The following is a 21,474-nucleotide window of genomic DNA, read 5'->3' as shown; positions in this document are numbered from 1 at the left end:
AATTGGGTTGTTATGTATTTTAATGTGTAAATGTTTTTATATAAAAATTGTGTTTATTTCCATTGTTTAATAAGTGTACACGTTAAAATACATAACAACCCAATTCGTTTTACCAAGAGATAAACATACTTTTTACAAAAGTGTATGAATGCACAAACTATTGTTGTAATTCATTATTAAACAACGGAAATAAAAAAAATTCAAGCGAAAATATATACACGTTGAAATACATAACAACCCAATTATTTTACCAAGAGATAAACATATTTTTACAGGGGTGTATGGAGACACGAACTATTGTTGTAATTCATTAGTAAACAATGAAAATAACACAGTATGTTGATATTGTCATGTATACATCCACCCAGATAATATTATGTTCCATTACAAAAATAATATTTTATTTAAAAGATGAAATCGTAATTTAAGCCTAATCTGTTTAACAATTATCTGCTTCAGTCTATTAAACCTACAAAATTGAAATAAATAATGGAAATATTTGTTGTTGTTTTTCTTGTACAGATTTACTTCTATAAAATTTACGTCACATCATAATTATTGAATATTAAGAAAACCTACTCATGCGTATATATTAATGCATGCTTTATACGCATTTAAAATGGCACGTTTAATATATGTTCTTGCATAACATTGAAACTGAGGTAACTAACTCCACGTAACCCACAAAGACAATTTTTCTGTACACACGCTAGAAATCCTACGTGATTGGTTAAGTTTTAGTTTCAGTTTAGTTACCCATAACATCGAGTTAAATTTCAGCTAATTTTATTCATTGTCAATCATACTTCAAAACACTGAGTTACATCCATAAATCTTCTTGATCTAAGCCTCATTTTTTGTTCCAGAATACATACGACAGTAGTGTTCATTTCTCAGTATTAAAACGGCAGATGATCGGTGTAACATCAATATTGATCGATCTTGAAAGAAATGCCTAAAACCTCTCTAACATTTTCATATTTGAGCTCAAAATATCGATTTGCTTTGGAATTTCGAATGTCTTTAAAAAAATATTAGGCTTCTTAAATATATATATAAAAACAAGTACCGTAACAATGATAATGAAACGCTTCGTGCCGCTTCTGCTTATAAAGCATGCTTCTCATAAAGTAGTTTTAAAGGCAAAAAATGCTTGAACTTTCAAGGCATTCATAGTAGGCACATACGTATCAGCAGAGGTTTGCGTAGACAATAAAGTGCACATAATTTTGTATAATAGTTAATAGTCTTTTGTACGAGTAGAAAAGACCATAAGTATCCTGTTTTGTTTGCTCACACAATGCTCTTTGTGTTGATAATAACATCCAATTCGTTCAGATGATGTAATTAAACAAAAGTGAAAAATATGTTTCCGTAAAAACAGTTTTAAACAAGTTTTTAATAACCTTTTCCTTAGATAAAATAGAAATGGGCTCATTGAAGATCATTAAATATCTCTTAAATGAGAATTTTGGATTTAGATGGTCAAGGTATTTTAGGTTTTCTGAGGAAAACGATTTTAATTCCAGACAAATTTTTCTAATCTATTTTTTTTTAAACAGAAAATTATAAACTGGTCTAAAGATGACAAGGATTATTTATGGTCTTGATAAATTCAAAAATCGTGGCTTAGCTCAACATGTCGCTTAATACCAGTCTATATATATATATATATTAATTAAAAAGCAACATTAAGAACTAAGTTACATTAAGCTTAGAATGAGAGCTATTGAGAGTCATATTTGTTAAGGCTCTAGGTAGTACATATTAAGCCACGTTTTAAGAGAATAACTTTTTATTCAGTTATATGAAGTACCTACTATAAAAATGAAAGTTTTCTATCAGATCTTAGAGTCTTAGATGCTTCATTAAGTAATATAAATAATTCTTAAGATTTTGTAAGGTTTAAAACCGTACCGGTTGTACATATCAGTACTGAATAAAATACTGCACATGACGTATATATTAAATAAAAAGCATACTTATAACAATATACATGGTCGCAAATAAATGGTGAGTATAAATAACAAAAAACACAATTAAAGTAATTATATCTGTCAAATATACTCATCCAAGGTGAAAACAATTTCACGGAAGACACACTGAGAATCGCAAGTTTTATTTAGGAATAGTGGTTAGTGTGCTTATATAGTGCAGGGTGTTTCAAAAACTGTAACAGAAGATGGTTAGTGTGCTTATATAGTGCAGGGTGTTTCAAAAACTGTAACAGAAGATGGTTAGTGTGCTTATATAGTGCAGGGTGTTTCAAAAACTGTAACAGAAGGTGGTTAGTGTGCTTATATAGTGCAGGGTGTTTCAAAAACTGTAACAGAATGTGTTACTGTGCTTATATAGTGCAGGGTGTTTCAAAAACTGTCACAAAAGGTGGTTAATGTGCTTTCCATCATTCTTAATCAGAGAATCAAACCCATCTCTAAATGAAACTACTGCCAGCAGCATCTCTTCTGGACAGTATTCGTTGATCCTCGCATTATTATACACACTGACACACATTTGATTCAAATAATTTATTTCATACTTTTGGAGAACTAAAAGCAAGTTAAGTTTGCAACATAAGCGATTTAGGAACACAAATTTTAAAATATTCTGTACCCTGCCATAGTTTGATGAATAACACATATGTTTCTCAAGGAGACTCTAGTGAAATTTTATTCTCTTTTAAAATGCAACCATTTTAAATATGAAGTTTTCTTTGTCACCCTGTATAAGACGTATAGCACATAGTAACATTTAGAAGTAACATTCGTAGTACTGCTGGTTTGAAAGTTAAGAATAATTTTACATGCAATATTACCAGAAAACGATTATTGATCCTTGAAACATTATACAACCTGAAATTTTATCTAGCACTAAAACAAAATGGCGGAACGATAATATAGGCTATCCATGATAACCTCTCAAAAAAAGTACATAATACTTCTAACCATAAAGAGCCTGCACCATTGGTTATTCTATTTCTCTGCCTTTCTATTTGGTCTTACCAACCGTTCTACAACTGCACGGATCGTGTCCAGTAAAAAAAGAAACAGCCATAACTTACAAGCTGCACGTCCTCGAGGCCGCTGAAGAACGAGATATTATATTTTCTTTCTTTTTTTAGAACACCACCAGATTTCCTCCTTGAAAATGATGATACGGTGCCATCCTTTAATAAAGAGCTCCGATTACTACAACCTGGGAGGCAGAGATAAAGTCACGTGGCTACAAAAGACAACAAGTTTGTGGTTTTCATCTGCAGACAAGACTGGTCATTAAGTCATTTGTCTTTTCATCGCATTCGATACGATCATGGACAGAAATATGACAGATGACTAGTAGGGGAAAAAAGAGCTAAAACGTACATTAGCTAGATGTGTGAGTTTTATTTTATAAACGAAATAAATATTATTAAATAGGATATTTTATCAATTTAATGTTTAAGATGAGCTACGTTTTACACAATAAGTAACGAAATATTTGTTCACAAAAAGAACTAACATAAAATATTATGTTTTAACGATTAATCATATCCTCAACTTAACTTTAATGGTTGTGTTGAATTATTTCTTTCAAAATAAGAAATGAGATTTTCCTACACAAAAATGATGAACTTGAAATAGTATTTTTAAGATTTAGTCATATCCTCAGCTTCACTTGTTATGTTTAATCACTTCTTATAAATAAGAAATGAAGCATTTCGATATATAAAAATAAATCTAACTTAAAATTGCATTTTTTAAAGAATAGCAAGGTCCAGTACGTTATATAATAACGATTTCCAATATATAAATAGACAAACCACACGACAGCCATAGCCTATCTAAAGTCGGGGTGGAATGGCATATATAACGAGTAAATATTGATATTGATTGGCTTTCGTTGGTGCTGTAATGTCCCCGAATATTGTTCACTTTTGGAAAGGGTATGTAACAGATCTTTCTAACTAAAATATTCATACACTCAGATCATAAAGACATGTTCAGATTGGGAATTTAGAAATTATGAGCCGGGATATCCTTTGTACTTAAAAGCTTTGGAACCCAACGCTATTAAGAAATAAAGAATATGGATCAACTTGGGGTATTATAACCATCAAGAAAGAGACCTGCAATAAGTCATGTTGTAGCCTTGGTAAGGAAAGTGCTGCTTCTTTTAGTAGGTGAGAATCCCCAAACACAGTGGCAAAACCCGTCCACGTGCACTAGATAATAGTGTGCAAAATAATCAACAAGTACCTCTATCTGGAAACGATGCCACAACGATAAGGCTTTTAGTCATATCTCTCGTTCAACCATTTCACACATCAAGTATCAGAAGAATGATACGGGTATTCATACTATTCTATAAGAAGACATTCCGATCGAGTCGTCAGACGCAGCGCCTATACATTTCTGTACGATGGACCTCTGAAAAAGGCGTTGGGACGCCATTGTTTTGGTACACAACTGTAAAGCCAGCAGGAAGGAGTGGTGTGCTTTAGACCTGGCAATCTTACAACAGAGTCTTTTACAGTAGAAACTACGCTGTACGGTCGTCAGGTAAAGCATGACCAGACATGGTCTATAAGGACAAGGTAGGGTTCCAGTGTCGTTTCAGTATAACATATTCAACCCTCTATAATCACAAACTCGACTTATTGAAAGGATACACTGTGGTATTCTTTAATATGGATTATTATACGGGCAGATCAGATCACTTGCAATAATCGAGGATTTGGGCCAATGACAAAATGAGCAGACACAGACTATCACACTTTAGTTGATACCTTCGTAGTTAATGAGAAACAACGAACTATAAATAACAAAACTCGATCTAAAGTAGTACCGTTGATGGACAAATTCAGTATCAACGTTTAACATACTGTTGATGTCACTATATAAAACAAATGATACCAAACGTTCCCAGTTGCTTAGTTCTAAGTCTGAACACTTACAATGCTAAACACTGAGTGGTGAGCACAGAACAGGTAGCCCATTGTTTGTGCTTACCTACAAACAAACGTTCCCCATATAATTACCAAGCCTTCAGCAGCCTGCATTACAGAAAAAAATAACTGCAGGGTTAGATTCATCGTGTACTTTTCTCCGTAGTTGGATTTTACTGCCATTACAAGAAACGGCGAAACTTGGCACCTGTCCATCATTCATTGTCAAAAAATTCTTCTCCAATTACCGCTGAAGCTGTGTGCTATTTTTTGCCTCGGATATACTCGGTTTCTGGTTTATAACAGATATGTTGTTTACAATACTCAGGCCCGGCGTGGCCAGGTGGTTAGGGCACTCGACTCGTAATCTGAGGGTCGCGGGTTCGAATCCCCGTCACACCAAACATGCTCGCCCTTTCAGCCGTGGGGGCGTTATAATGTGAAGATCAATCCCACTATTCGTTGGTAAAAGAGTAGCCCAAGAGTTGGCGGTGGGTGATGTTGACTAGCTGCCTTCCCTCTAGTCTTACATTGCTAACTTAGGGACGGCTAGCGCAGACAGCCCTTGTGTAGCTCTATTGGTCCGGATTTTATTTTACTGACCACTGTAGAACCGTTATATGTATATACACTAAGACAGTTCAAACAGACTGGTACGTTTCTTTCTTTCTTTGATCTAGAATATTTACGGAAAAAAATATGTTCTCAAGAACAATTTTCGCATAATTGTCCTTAATTTTAACTGCTAGACTAGAGGGAATGGAAGTAGTCAACAGCACCCACCGCCAAATCTTCGGTTACTGTTATCTGATTGATCAGTGGAATCCAAACGCCACTTTGTTAGAAGCTCAAGGCCCCAATAGCTGAGCGAATGTTTGCGGCAACGGGACGTGAATCATGAGTCAGAATCCTAGCCTACTAACCACTAGGCCACACCTGGGATTTTTCTGCATTCCTAACTTCATTTTCTTCATATTTAATGATGAAAAATGTAAATTTTCAATTGAATAATTCATTTGAAACAGTTTCCAAATAATGGTGGAATGTATCTCTTATGGATCTTTTTATCAAAACATTTAACAACAGCAGGGGAAGAAAACGTGCAATAATTCTGAACACGTAAAAGTCAAGTAAGAAACGTAATATGCGTGTAAAATAGAAATTATTCTTCGTAAGCCTAGTTTATATAATGCTTTTTTTTTATTCAAGATCACACTGCTACATAAATGTTTGTTGCGCTTATAAAACAAATATTGGCCCATGTGACTCATCTCTTAGGTCACTATAAATGCTACATTAATAAAGATATATACGTATACAATGGACTAACTCGAGTGCTTTCTGTCCATAAATTTCACTGTTGGTATTCTTTTTCAGATACAACTTTTCTCATCAAAATCATTCTCACATTTTTGCTAGTGAGTAAAAGAAGTTCTGATATCATGTTTTAACCAGTTAAAGTCCCGATATCATGTTTTAACCAGTTAATAAAGTCAAGAAAAACAACTTTTTTCTTATGAAAGAAAAAATTAATTTGAGAGAAAGATCGTTTCGTAAGACAGTAGTTACCCGGTAAGTTTACGGGCTTACAACGCTAAAATATGGGGTTCGATTCTCCGCGGTGGATACAGCAGATAGCCCGATGTGGCACTGCTCTAAAAGAAAGTAAAAGAAGAAGAAGAAAAAAAAAAGAAGCGTAAGACAATAAAGTGCTTGCTTAGTAATAACATCATAGCTACGATTATTCATTGAGTGGAATATGAAATGGGACTAGCGAAGAGATCGAATTTGATTTTGTGATAAAACCACCGTGCAAGGAGATAAGTAGATTATTTGGTTTGCACCTGCTCTTCTGTACAGTGTGATGGAAAAATCGCGAACCACCATGTTACTTTTAAGTCCCGCCCCTTAACGTGATTTTTATTAGTCATGTTGCCGTTTCGCTATTTGAATATTTTGCTTCTGTTACACTAATTGGTTGGGATGTCATTAATCTTGTAATAACGTTTCGAAGTAATCCTGTCCTAGCTTTGTGCGATATATATATTAATGATTTATATTTGAAGCATCTGTCACCAGAGGGCTTGATGGAACAGTTTTTACATCACCCTCTATTACTATTGAATACGGTGTTCGATTCCTCGTGGTGGACAGAAGGCAGTTAGCCTATTGTGTAGCTTTGCGCTAAACCCAAACAGTCTAATGAAACTATTACCAGTCCGATAACGTGCCCTTCAAAAACTTGGAAACATGAGCTGCAATGAAAGAAAAAAAGAATTGATGCTACAACTTGAAACTATGATATTTAAAAAGGAAAAAATAAGGATTAGGCTTAACCATTTTTCGTCTCGCAATAAGCCTAGTTCGTTCGTTTTTCATTCATATATTCTCTTCGTCCGTTCCATTATTGAACGGCAGGGCGTTGGGTGGTTAGGGCACTCGACTCGCAATCTGAGGGCCGTGGGTTCGAGTCCCCGTCCCACCAAACATGCTCGCCCTTTCAAAGGTAGAGGCGTTATAACGTGACGATCAATCCCACTATTTGTTGGTAAAAGAGTAGCCCAAGAGTTGGCAATGGGTGGTGATGACTAGTTGCCTTCCCTCTAGTGTTTCACTGCTAAATTAGGGACGGCTAGCGCAGATAGCCCTCGTGTAGCTTTGCGCGAAATGCAAACTAAACCAACCCTATCTGATTCATAACCCCTACAATTTAGCAACCGCATGTGAATCACTCAAATCATTATTTAAAATTCCTCCACGAGGATCAGAAAGACCGTACACTATGTGCAAGTTGCGTATTATCTATTACTATGATATAAAAGAACCTTAGTAGTAGTGGGGGGGGGGTAGAACTATGCTTTTCTATTCAGATAAGTTGTTCGTTCAAAACAAAAATAACTATTTAGTGCCAATGAGAATCCAGAGAAGTTAAATAGAGGCCAAATACTGTACATAAATAAATGGAAATTAGGCTATTTAAAATTTAATTAAAATTATATTTAAATAAGTTCTTTAATTTCATGATGAAATAACACATGTGACAGAATTTTGGCAGGGCTTTGGGACTATACAGTTTAGTACTACAATATAGGTACTGTGTACCAAGTGATGAATAGGTCAGAGAATCACATGACGAAATAGATAACCGATTAAGAACAAATGATAACTTTAGATAGAAGGAAGTTACAAACTAAACTAAACTAATCTTGTATAATGCTGTTAAATAACTTTTAATTCATGTTAAAGTATCTCAAGTGATTAAACCTCAGTACACTTTGGAATCTTAATTTTTCAGTATTTAAATTTCAACACACACACACACATACGTAGAAATTTCAATAAATTATTCAGTTCATTTAATTGGTACATGTAACATGTTTGAAATTAGGTCTGTTCATGGGAGACTATGACAAACATAATTAACATATAGCAGGAATTTGCGAATGTATAAGAGATGTAGTAAAAACTTTTTTTGGGGGGTGTGTGAGCATTTTGCCAACGTAATTAATATGTTATCTCACGATATGAGTTCTTAGATTTCATTTCATGGTCTAATTATACAATTAATTTTTTGTATTTCTCTCTCCTTCAATCTGTGGTTAGCATGACGGACTGTGTATCTGTTGATCCAATGTTCACGCCCCGTTGCTGCGAAAAGAAATCCCGATCTGCTGTGCGTTATAAGGGCGACTATCAAATCCTATTATTCAATTACAGTATCCCAAGAGCTGGCGGTGGCTGCTATTGATTAGTTACTTTTTTCTTTAGCCTTTCAGCTTAAAATTATGGACGGCAGTCACAGAGAGTCCTTAAATAGCTTTGTCCTAGTGTCGGAAAACAAATACATTTTCTTAACGCTTAATCATCATGAAAATACAGATATTTACTTAAAGCGACGAGCTATACATGTAAAGATACTTTAACATTAATAGAATATTATTCCAGCAATTATATATATATCATATATATCACTGGACGCTGTTCCTATGGATTTTTATGTGATCGGACTGTTTAATTGGATAGTGAAGAACAATCGTCCTCATAAACTAGATGGATTATGAAAAGTTTGCAAGAAGGAATGGTATACTTTTAACATGACATCCTATGAATGGAACATTTTGCAAGGCTATTGTTATGATGCACATTCGTTAGTCAGAGCATGACTGAACGTGAAGACATGGACTGTAACAAAGCGTTAAAGCTCTAAATTCATTTTATTGTAACAGACTCAAACCCTGTATTTACACTTTATTTTTGTTTACAAGATATTGAAAGCAAGATATTCTATTTTACTTTCACGTTTCTACAAATACATATTTTGAATATTGTTTTAATTCATTACAATTTGTTCCCCCCCAACTGTGACTCAGTTTTAAGTGTGAGGGTTCATAGCTCTAAAAATCGGTTGTGTGTACCCGTGGTAGGCATAACTGAAATAGCCTGTTGCATAGTTTTGTGCTTAGCAAGAAATAAATAAAAATATTATAACTTAGCAAGATATAAAAAGCCTTGCTTACTTGCTAACACTGAGATACGACACAGGTATGCCAAAACTCTCTTTGTTATTATTAACTTAACTTTGTGTTGTAAATGTAAAGAATCAGAAAAAAAACTTCCTTTCTGTAAAGTATTTAATTACATTTCGTATTCTAGTTTTGTTTTCATAAAGAAAAAAATTACTGTGATATTGTTTTCTAAATTAGTTTATTTCGAGTTTATCTCAGAAGAGTGAGAAATGCGTACACAAAAAAATGTGCTTATGGAAACGCCGTACTGTTTCTATTAGGACATAAAAACATATCTGTAATTTCTTTTAATCAATATCTTACGCCAAACAGGATATAACTTTACTTTTTGATAGCAATATAAGTTTCCATTTCCTTGCAGGAATTGAAAAGTTCCTCTACGTTATTTAGATTGGGTTTCGTTTTATTAAAGTTGCAAAAAATCAATGTTAATAAAAGGAAACAAATATTTTATTTACACGTACTTGTGGTTGGGTTAGGCCTAATATTACATTTCTAGCATTCAAATCTGAAAACAAAGTTATCAATCAAGAAAAGTGTCCTCAGGTGTTTTATTAAATCACGCAAACAATTAATATGTATTAACAAGACAGTTCCTAGTATTAATTAATCTTTGTAATAACTTCCACTGGGAAACTGATTTTTGTTTCACTTGAAATTGTGTTATAGCTCATAAAATAATGTCTACTTCGACGTTAAAAACCAACATCCAGTTACATTGACATTTTTTGCAATAAATCTTATAACTTTGAGCTGTACAAATAACAACCGTATTGCGTAAGTTGAAAAAAATAAAGATGTTATCGAGGTGGAACTATTTCTAGTAAGAGGCGTCGATAAAGAAAATTTCACAAGTTTGATCAAATCTGTAAATTCGGAGAAAATCCCAAGATGGCGTTCCAAAATCTAATTCTGCTACAATAGAGAAAAAATTCATCTAAAACAACAGAGTCAAACTGTCTTCCATTCAACTATTCGTTTGTTGAATTTCTGACAAATCTACTGGAGGGCTACCTGCGCTAGTTATAGACTAGAGTGGAAGTACTCAACAACACCCACCGCCAACTCTTGGGCTGCCCGTTTACCAATGAAAGTGAGATTGACCGTTACATTTATAACGCTCCTACAACTAAAAGAGCGAGCATATTTGGCAACGAGACTTCGAACCCGTTAGCCGCATATTACATGTCGAGTGCTCTAACCACCAGACCATTCCAGGGATTGGTGCGCCGAAAATATAATCTTTTGGATCAATTCTTTTTTACTTCGATGATGAAACTACGTTTTCTATTTGTTCAACATAATTCACTTATAACAAGAAATTATTTTCAATTTTTGAATAATTTGTAATAATAGTAACATATTTAATACAGAAAATAAAGCAAAAATTAAAGAAGTAAGTTTGTCTTTTGCTACTTTTACTTAAAGTTATCTAGATACTGTAGGATATACATTTACACATATTTGGACAAAAGGTTAATCCTTTCGCTTCTTCGAAAGGCACAAAAAGGCTTAATCCAGTTTCTTATAATATAAGTGGATGAGTATGGTCACACATTCCCTCTGGAAAGTAGATTGAATCAATAAGAAAAGTACCTTACGTAAGGACACAACAACATGTCTCTGGCGAGTTTTGAACCCAAAGGTGCCTTACGTAAGGAAACAACAACATGTCTCGTGCGAGCTTTGAACCCACAGCCTTTTAACTACGAGTTCAAAGCATTAACTTCTAGATCACTCCGGTCTAATATTTAAATAGGACAGATAGTAATTAGAAATAGTAAGGTTTAGCAAATTTCCATCATCGACAAAACTGCTGCCTGTTGTTGTTAACTTTAGATGGATGACGGTTTAGAAACAGCCAATAGGACCAGAATATTCGTGTTAGGCTTACTCAAAGTTCACTCAATATACCGCAGTAACTTATCGTTGTCTATTGTTGTCAATCAAACCTATTTGATTTAAGTTTTAGAGGTCCCCCGGTAGGTGAGTGGTAAGTTTAAGGAATTACAACGCAAAAATCCAGTGTTCGATTCCCCGAGATGGATACAGCTCAATGCGGCTGTGTTGTAAAATAACAACAACAAAAAAATACTATTTAGAGACAATCAAAGGGACCAGAACATTCATGTTAGGCTTCATAGCATTCAATATACCGCAGTTACTTATCGTTACCTGTTGTTGTTAAACATAATTAGTTTACGATTTAGAGACAGTCAACAGTGCCACAAATCATTCTAGGCTTAGTTGAATTTCATGAGATTCAGTTTATCGCAGTAACTTACCGATACTGTTTCTGTTAGCAACAATTGGTTTACGATTTAGTGAGAGCCAATAGGACCAAAACATTCGTATTAGGCTTAGTTAAATTTCATTAACTAAGTGCAATGAATGGAATTTACGAGATTGCAAATGCAAAAGAGTACATAACATACAATTTTGTTCTTATAATTGGTTTGTTTAAATCACAATATTCTGCCACACACCACCATTTCTACTAATGTTTCAAAAGCTACTTCTGTGTTTAACATGGATAATTTAAACAGTGTAATGTGGACTATAGAAGCAAATGAACCTAAAACATTTTACAGTAATAATGTTACTTTATACAATTAATTTAATTACATTAAGTTTGGTGTCTCTAGATAAAGCTGACAGTACTTGTATATAAACAAAAGATAAAAAAATATCTAGCGTATTTTGGATGTTCTTTTATTTTTGCTATCAAACCTCTGTGGGAATCCTTTACAACCATTGATGGAGTTCTGCACGAAATTAGGGTCAACAAGAGAATGCGCTAAAGGTTGAGGGATGTAATTTTGACGAGCTTTGGGCTTATTTTCAGAGAGAATGCGCGTAATGTTTCTGGAATTAAGACGTTTCTTTTTTTGCACAGATCCTTTGTTCTTCTGTAGGAGTTGTTTTTTTGTTTTTGCTCGTAACTACTGCAATTCAAAGCAAAATCCCCCAAGCTTTTGTGAGTGATTTTAATTTAGTTAACGTTCGTTTTAAGAACTTTCGTATCGTTCCCCATTGTTGTTTTATTATTTTTTTCGCCTTCTTTACTTAGTTAGTTTAGTTTCAGTTCCTGGACTCGCGTGTGTTTCTATTTGTAAATACTTTTCTGTATGTTTTGAGACCCTTCCTTGGACCTATTATTTCATTCACTTCCATTGAAATTATTCTTTTTGTTTTGTTTTTTGTTATTAAGCACAAATCTACACAAAGGGCTATCTTTGCTCTGCCCACCACGGGTATTGAAACCCGGTTTGTAGCGGTATTTGTCCGCAGTCATACCAGTGTACCAGTGGGAGGCAATTATTCTTATAAAGATGCTAATTAATCTAGTTTGCTTAACCTCTTTTCCTTCACTTGAGAAACATTTTAAAGTCAAAGTATTTAATTTCATTAACATATTAACGTGTACAAATATTTGCTTTAAAAAAAAAGAAGAAAAAACAAACAAACATGTTTAACACTCAGACTGTAGGTAGATTAAACAGAAGTCAGGGGATTGGATGAGTCACGATTTCCGATATTCAAGTTAGAACTAAAATAAATGTATTGCAATAAAGAGTAACCTAAAAATAAAAACACTTTACAACCAAAGAACTCACCTCTCAATAGTGCTTAGCCACGAAGGTGCCGAGGTTCACAGATGGACGAACTGTATTTCTCTTGCACAAAATAATTTATGTGTTTATGTTCAGTCAGTTATCGTATTTATTCACCTTACAGCGACAATTAAGTTTCGTTGATCCTTTCTCACCCATCTCTATCGACAGAACTCGCAAAACCGAGAAGAAAACGGCTATATGGAGCTGAGAAACAATATTATATACTGCGCAATAAGTACAGTGCTACCGTGTTTTGTGTGGTACTTTGGACGAGGTTATGGGTTTTACTGCCTCATAATGTAAATTCGGCCACGCTGGTGGTGGGTTCAGTATCCAGATGTCGCAAGAAGCTCAAATCTATATTTAGAATTTAGAGGGAAAAAAAAAGAATTCCGGAAAGCTTTGTTTGAGAACCAAACCACCAAACATTGTCTCTTTTACTCACAGACTGGCTGATGAAATATCGACCTTGCCAAATTAAATCACATTATATTATTAGTTAATATTCTACAAAACGCGTGGCGTCTGTAGTTATACATGGTCAGAACCAGGAAAACAGTTTAATTTTCTCGTGCACTATAACAGTCAACATTAAAGGTAACAGTAGACAGTTATGACCTGTAAGAAATACGCTTAAAAAACAAAAAAGAGTAAACAACCCCCCCAATAAAAGATTGAAAAACCTCAGCACAGAATTTTTTTTTCCCTTAGAGTTAATAAAAGTGAAACATGTAGTTAAAGTACCAGTGCAAATTACGCGTAGACATCTTAAAAAGAAACCCGAAACTGACATTTATGTTTCTGTTCAAGTGATTTAGTATAGAAGGCGCCTTTCTTTAACGTGTTGATCATAAAAATGTCGTCGTGATGACTAATAACTGTTCACTGGGAGAGGTGGCCGATTTGGCCAAATATAGATAGAGCTAAAAAAAAATTATTAGGCATTTCGCCAAAAGTTCTTTCTTTTGAACATTTGGGTTTTCAGTTTGGCGGTTTAGCTTTCGTCAGTTTTTGTTATTTTTAAACGGTTCCAGTCCCAATGTAATATGTATTTTCTGATGGTTTTAAAAGTGCGAGTATACATTATAATGAAAGACGGCTTATCTAGAACTTTCGGTAAGCAGCCTGACACAACCTATTTGCAAAATATGCGGAGGATTCCAAAAGTAATTAGAAGGATTTATTACAATATTGGTGTTACTTTTACATCCTGCTGAGTGTGTTTGGGCTCTTATGTTTTTAGGTACTCTGTGACCATTATAGCCTTGGATCTACAAACATTTCTGTGTACAAATATGACAGAAAATTTAAAAATTGTGTTTAAGTATCTATGGAGCCTACTGGTAATTTTACGATTAACAGTAATATTCAAAAACTCCGAAATAGTGTAAGAACACGGAAATTCTATCGCGGCACTGGAGAGCAAAACATTTTGAAACGTCATGTAGCCAATGAAATTAAGATTAAAAAAAGATAAATACACACTAAAAAATGACAGGAAACCGAAATACTCGTTAACAAGGAGCACTCTTTAGAATTTCAGCTGATGCAGTGTTATAAGTGTGACAGTTAATCCTGCTATTCGGTTTAAAAGGAGCCGTAAAATATGGGGAAGATGTTGTTGACCGTTTATGGTCTGTAGTTCTATATTAACGACGACTATGTCTGACCTGGCCTATACCAGGTGTCACATAAGGAGTAGTTCAGGTGGAAAATATGAATATGAGCAACAACATTCAACGAAACAAAAGCTTGCCGCTAACAGTAACATCCAATACAAAAACTCCAAATACTCGCTGATTCAAATATAAAATAAAGCTATGTTATCAACTAACACAATATATACAACAAAATTGGATATCCGCTACTAGAACATTCAATTAGTAATTACAAATCACTCAGAAGAGAATAATACTAACTCACTCATTCATACTCAGTGTAAAAGAATACTTACTTACCCATACTTAGTAAAGAGGAATACTAACTTACTCATTCATACTCAATAAAGAAGAATACTAACTTACTCATTCATACTCAGTAAAGAAGAATACTAACTCACTCATTCATACTCAGTAGAGAAGAATACTAACTTACTCATTCATACTCAGTAAAGAAGAATACTAACTCACTCATTCATACTCAGTAGAGAAGAATACTAACTCACTCATTCATACTCAGTAAAGAAGAATACTAACTTACTCATTCATATTCAGTAGAGAAGATACTAACTTACTCATTCATACTCAGTAGAGAATAATACTAACTCAGGACTTATAAAACTCTTCTCTAACTACATAGTTTTTAAAACTACATAAAAACTCCTACTCACTGTTATTGTTATACACCTTTATTATATAATTGTTTATTAAATATGGAGGACTTATAAAACTCTTCTCTAACTACATAGTTTTTAAAACTACATAAAAACTCCTACTCACTGTTATTGTTATACACCTTTATTATATAATTGTTTATTAAATATGGAGGACATTGTGATTTTAATAATATGAGTAAAGTAAGAAAGTTAAGCTTAAGGTATAAAAACTCAGTGAGTTAGTATTCTTCTTTACTCAGTATGAATGAGTGAGTTAGTATTCTTCTTTACTCAGTATGAGTGAGTGAGTTAGTATTCTTCTTTACTGAGTATAAATCCATATTTAATAAACAATTATATAATAAAGGTGTATAACAATAACAGTGAGTAGGAGTTTTTATGTAGTTTTAAAAACTATGTAGTTAGAGTTTTATAAGTCTCGGATTACAAACGTAACTATAATTATACTTCAACAAAGATTATATAAATATGAACATCTAATCAGATTATGCAGTACTTTATAACATATGAAAATCTAGTTTATTCCCCCACCACTCTAGTTTCATGATACAGGTGCAGAGCTAAAAAAATTACTTATTTTCGCCATAGCTCACTAGTTTTTATTTCATTTTCTTAGCACTGTTACAGGTTAAACAGAAGCCTGCCAATGGTTATTTTGCTACTATTAAACGTAACGAACGTATTTTAAGCATATAATGTAAATGGCTTCCCTTTTTCTTTGGCTTCAAGGAACGTAACTAATCCATTTGAAACATGTTTTCTTTCTAAATCCTCGAAGATATGCAAAATTACGTAACATATACTTTCTTCCTAATTGATTATCAGTTACAACTTTGTCTTGATAACTTATGTCAGGATTGTATTAAATTTTCTAAAGCTTTATACTGATGCTGTCATCATATATTCCAGTATAATATTTCACTTGCTTGTTATGCAGCTAGAGTCAAAGGATGCATACGTGGGCAAGCCTGTTGTGTCTCAATTACAAAGCTTATCAGATCTCTTTTACAAGGCATACAAACCACTTAGAGCTTATGATTATCCCATGAACAGGTCCGGAGATAAGAGGTTTTAATTATCAATGCCTACAGCTGGAAATAAACTCTTCTCCAATGTCAAGTATATAGAATAGTGCAAGCTATAGAAAACCATCTTTGCATCAAATAGAAAGTTAATATTTTAAATACATGTATGTAACGAAATTTGTATTCGCTTACAAAAAAATCTCCCAGATCTCTTAGCAAACGAACTAAATGGTGGAAAATGCACGTGTCAGATCATCTCACCGTCAGCTCTTTTTAAATCTTTGTTTACAAGAATATTCGCTTCTAGTTTCCGAAAGTTCGTGTTAGATGGTAAAAAAATGAAACCTTTCCATCTGTTACTGCTGCTTTCCACCGTTTTTGTTGCTTTCATTTTTCCAAGGAAACGTTAAGGAAAAAACAATACCTCGTCTGTTTGGATAGTCAAATGGAATGGACATTAAATATCAGCATACATACGGGTTAACAAAGCTGATACGGACAGAAACATTTAAGAGTATATAAATGTATATCATATATGTACATATAAAACATACTGACTTATGTAACTTTGTTACACTTTGATGACTTTCTCGTAAAACGAAAAAGAAACGCAAAAATTATGTTTTTCTGTGTAAATAAACTTCTGGCCTTCTTACTACTTGTAGAGAACGTGTAATATCGATGGTAACTTGTAGAGAACGTGTGATATCGATAGTAAATTGTAGAAAACTTGTAATATCGATGGTAACTTGTAATATCGATGGTAACTTGTAGAGAACGTGTAATATCGATGGTAACTTGTAGAGAACGTGTGATATCGATAGTAAATTGTAGAAAACTTGTAATATCGATGGTAACTTGTAGAGAACGTGTGATATCGATAGTAAATTGTAGAAAACTTGTAATATCGATGGTAACTTGTAGAGAACTTGTAATATCGATGGTAACTTGTAGAGAACTTGTAATATCGATTCTAACTTGTAGAGAACGTGTAATATCGATGGTAACTTGTAGAGAACTTGTAATATCGATTCTAACTTGTAGAGAACGTGTAATATCGATGGTAACTTGTAGAGAACTTGTAATATCACTCCCCCTTTCTACTAAAAAAAAGTTTGTTAGAATCATAAATCTGTATGAAAAAATAGATGTGTTATGCAGAGAAAATCATCTTTTTAACAAGTCATAACAATATATGGAGGTATCATTGTTGTGACAAAGTAAGCCCCAAATCTCATTCCAGTCCACTAATCAGTATTCTATTATACCTCTCCAGTTCAGAATTACTTACCTGTCAATGAACTTCCAAAGTACCCCGGAATTTATTTTGTGATAATAGAAATAGACGTTGATGAGTGCTGACGAAACATGTTTTCTGTCTCATTTTTCTGCTTCTGTGAATATTTTACATCAAGATTCTGTGAGAATATTGTTAAGGTGCAAAATGCCTAACGTGGCGAAGATAAAGTGGTCGTGAGACTTAATCAGTATGGCGAAATATACATTCCATAGCATATGCTATTACACTGTTTTTTGAGTTCACCCATCACAGATTTTAAATAGCTGTCAAATCCATTTATTATCACTAGAATTCATTGCTCGTGGGACTGTTTGTTCAATACCAAAACTCAGTAGTTATACAACAGCTGTATTAAAACACTGCAAACTACCAGTGTTTCAGTATTAGGGCATCAAGTGACTTTGTTCAAAAACCAAGAAAGATATATAGGCCTAACAAACGTGACTGAACGTATGGCTTATCTAATAAATCTTCAAAATTGTACAAAAAGCTAACAGAAACAAGAGATCTATATTGATCTAATAAACCTTTAACTGGTCTAAGAAATGAATCCATTTGAAACACATCATCATAAGAACTCATTGGCTTGTTACAAAGATGTTATGTAATACATTCATTATGCTACACATGTACTTATTAAACAATGATTAAAAATGTAACATTCATTATGAGCATTTACATTTTTATTTCCCTTTTCAAATACTTGTTTCTATTCTTGTTAAGTGCAAAGCTACCCAATGGGTTACATGTACTGTGCCCACCACGGCCATCGAAACCTGATTTTTAACGTCATAAGCCCCCGAACTTACTGCTGAAGTATTCTAATAAAATACGAGCATGTTTTAGACAAGTACAAATATTTCAGTATTTAACATGCCGATCTGACACATCTTTAACAAATTCAAATTTACCATTAGACTACGAAGCTTTATCTGTAAGCCTATAGCACATTGAAATCACTCTGTCATGAAAATGAGTTCATTTCGTTATCCTAAAACGTTCTTTATATTATTGACCGTATGGTATTGTTTTAAATATCTACTAATACTTCAACGTGTATTATAAACTTTACACACGAGTAATTATATTCGGTGCTCTTCATTCTCTATAAGAAGAAACAGAAACGAGAGATATTTGACAACTTGATTAAATGACTGTACAGAATAACAAGTTCTGGTCAGTTTCACGCCCATGCCCTTCTGACCTGAATTTTCCTCTAACTTCTCTAACCAAGAATAAATCACTTCTTCTTCAAGCAATTATTAGGCAAGCAATCATATCGCATTCACGTCATACAAACATACACTTTTCTCTTTCATTACTATCACTTTTTTTACAGGCTAAATTTTACCAATTTGAAGAGTACAAGTAATAGTTTGTGACAACTTTACCAGTTTGCAGAGTGCATACTGTAAAGTGTGAATAACCTTATAGTTTGCAGAACGCGCGTTATAAACTGTAAATAATTTCATCAGTTTACAGAACGCATGTTGTAAAGTATAAATAACTTTATCAGTTTGCAGAGTGAGTATTATAGAGTGTGAATACCTTTATCAATTTGCAAAGTTAGTTTTGTATGGTGTGAATATCTGTATTAGTTTGCAGAGTGAGCGTTGTAGAGTGTGAATACCTTTATCAGTTTGCAGAGTTTATATTGTAATGTGTGAATAACTTTATCTATTTACAGAATGCATGTTGTAAAGTATGAATAATTTTACCAGTTTGCAGTGAGAGTGTTGTAGAGTGTGAATACCTTTATCAGTTGGCAGAGTGTATATTGTAAAGTGTGAATACCTTTATCGTTTGCAGAGTGTATATTGTAAAGTGTGAATACATTCATCGGTGTATATTGTAAAGTGTGAATAACTTTATCAGTTTGCAGAGTGTATGTTGTAAAGTGTGAATACCTTTATCGGTTTAATCAGTACCTGTTGTACAATGTGAATAACCATTAATTTGCAGAGTGTATATTGTAATGTGTGAATACCTTTATCGGTTTGCAGAATGTATACTGTAAAGCGTGAATAACTTTATCAGTTTGCAGAGTGTATGTTGTAAAGTGTGAATACCTTTATCGGTTTAATCAATACCTGTTATATAATGTGAATAACAATCAGTTTGCAGAGTGTATATTGTAAATGATTAAAATCTTCCTTATGCTGAAAACGGAAATAAAACGACTGATAAAACTTTATAAAACAAACATAAACCGACAAAAAGAAAAGGAAATGATTTTACTCCTCAGGTACGAAATAAAAATAAAACATAAATACCATTATCAATTCATTTCCAAATTTTCTTAGCGTTTATCTAAGTCGAGTGTAATTAAGAAAACTGTTGATAATGGCCACCTTAATGACCACAAGACAAAGAGCTGTGCAGTAAGGTCACAGTTACACCGGAATGTGTGCAATGTTGTTGCTACAACGTGCACAACGTTATTGCTGGAATGTGCACAACGTTATTGCTCTGGTATTGAATATGCTTTGATACGTATTCCATTCTCAGTACTGCTGAGTGTCGCACAAAACGAAGCAAAGGAAATTCCAATTTAAAGGTTTGTGTTTGATAGAATGTTACACGAAAGTTCACCAGCTGACGCGTCTAACGAAATGAAATTTTTTGGACCTCTTTACAGTCACTACATTTTTCCGGCTTACGTACCCTTCACACTTGCAATGGCGTGGTGTTGAACGCACTGTTTGGACGATGCACTGATAATCTCTCTATATAGCATCATTAATTATTTACATAGGTTCTAATGATTCATTGTTGCAGTTCACTTCAGAAGGTAATGGATTTATTTTCTGTCATGCAGCAGGCGACTTTAGGTAGTCATTTCCTTTCAGGACATTAAAGATGAACACGTTAAAGTCTAGCTTGTAATATTGATGATAATATTATTGTTTATATCTCCAAGCCTCTTTGCTATGATGTCACTCCGCTATGTTATACAGTTCTTGGAGAACCTGTGGGGAGAAAAGAAAAATAATAACGATTCTCTGAAGTAAGTTTGTTTGAAGTTAAGCACAAAGCTACACAATGGGCTATTTGTTCTCTGCCCACCACGGGTATCGAAACCCGATCTCTAGCATTGTAAGTCCGTAGACACACCGCTGTGCCACTGTGGGGGGGGGGGGTGGCGGCGAAAATTTCATGATTATTAAATTAATTGTATCGGAAACGACCGTGAACATAGACACCTCTGGCTGTTATATACTACAAATCCAAAATACTGGTCAAATATTAACATTATTCAGATCTAATTAATCACAGTAATGTTCAGCGTGTAGTTTTACAACACAATTCGTTACTGGTCAAAAAGTCATCATTACGCAAGCCTAAGTATCAAGACAATTTGAATTAAGTATAACTTTACAAACATAGGTTCATACTAGTCGTACATTATTGTGGATGATACAACAGGACTTATTTGTGGACAAAGGTCAACATTGGTCAGAATATTAAAGACATCTTTATACCACTTTGAGGCTTTACAGCCAATTACAATAACGACAAATGACGACTTTGTTTGATTGATTAAGCGTATACATCTATGGATAGAGGTTTAAAATTTTGAAGATGGTATCTAATTAAACTAAATTCGTCGATATTTTCTATTCTAGAAAGTAATTATTTCTCGTTTCCAAGGGCTACTTTTATTCAGCATCTTAATGCTTACCTCTAAGCTTGGAAAAAACACCAATTCTTTAATAATTATTTCTCGTTTCCAAGGGCTACTTTTAT

Source organism: Limulus polyphemus, unplaced genomic scaffold, assembly GCF_000517525.1.
Source record: "Limulus polyphemus unplaced genomic scaffold, Limulus_polyphemus-2.1.2 Scaffold3150, whole genome shotgun sequence".
In the NCBI taxonomy this organism is placed as follows: Eukaryota; Metazoa; Arthropoda; class Merostomata; order Xiphosura; family Limulidae; genus Limulus; species Limulus polyphemus.
This window is presented reverse-complemented; position numbering follows the sequence as displayed.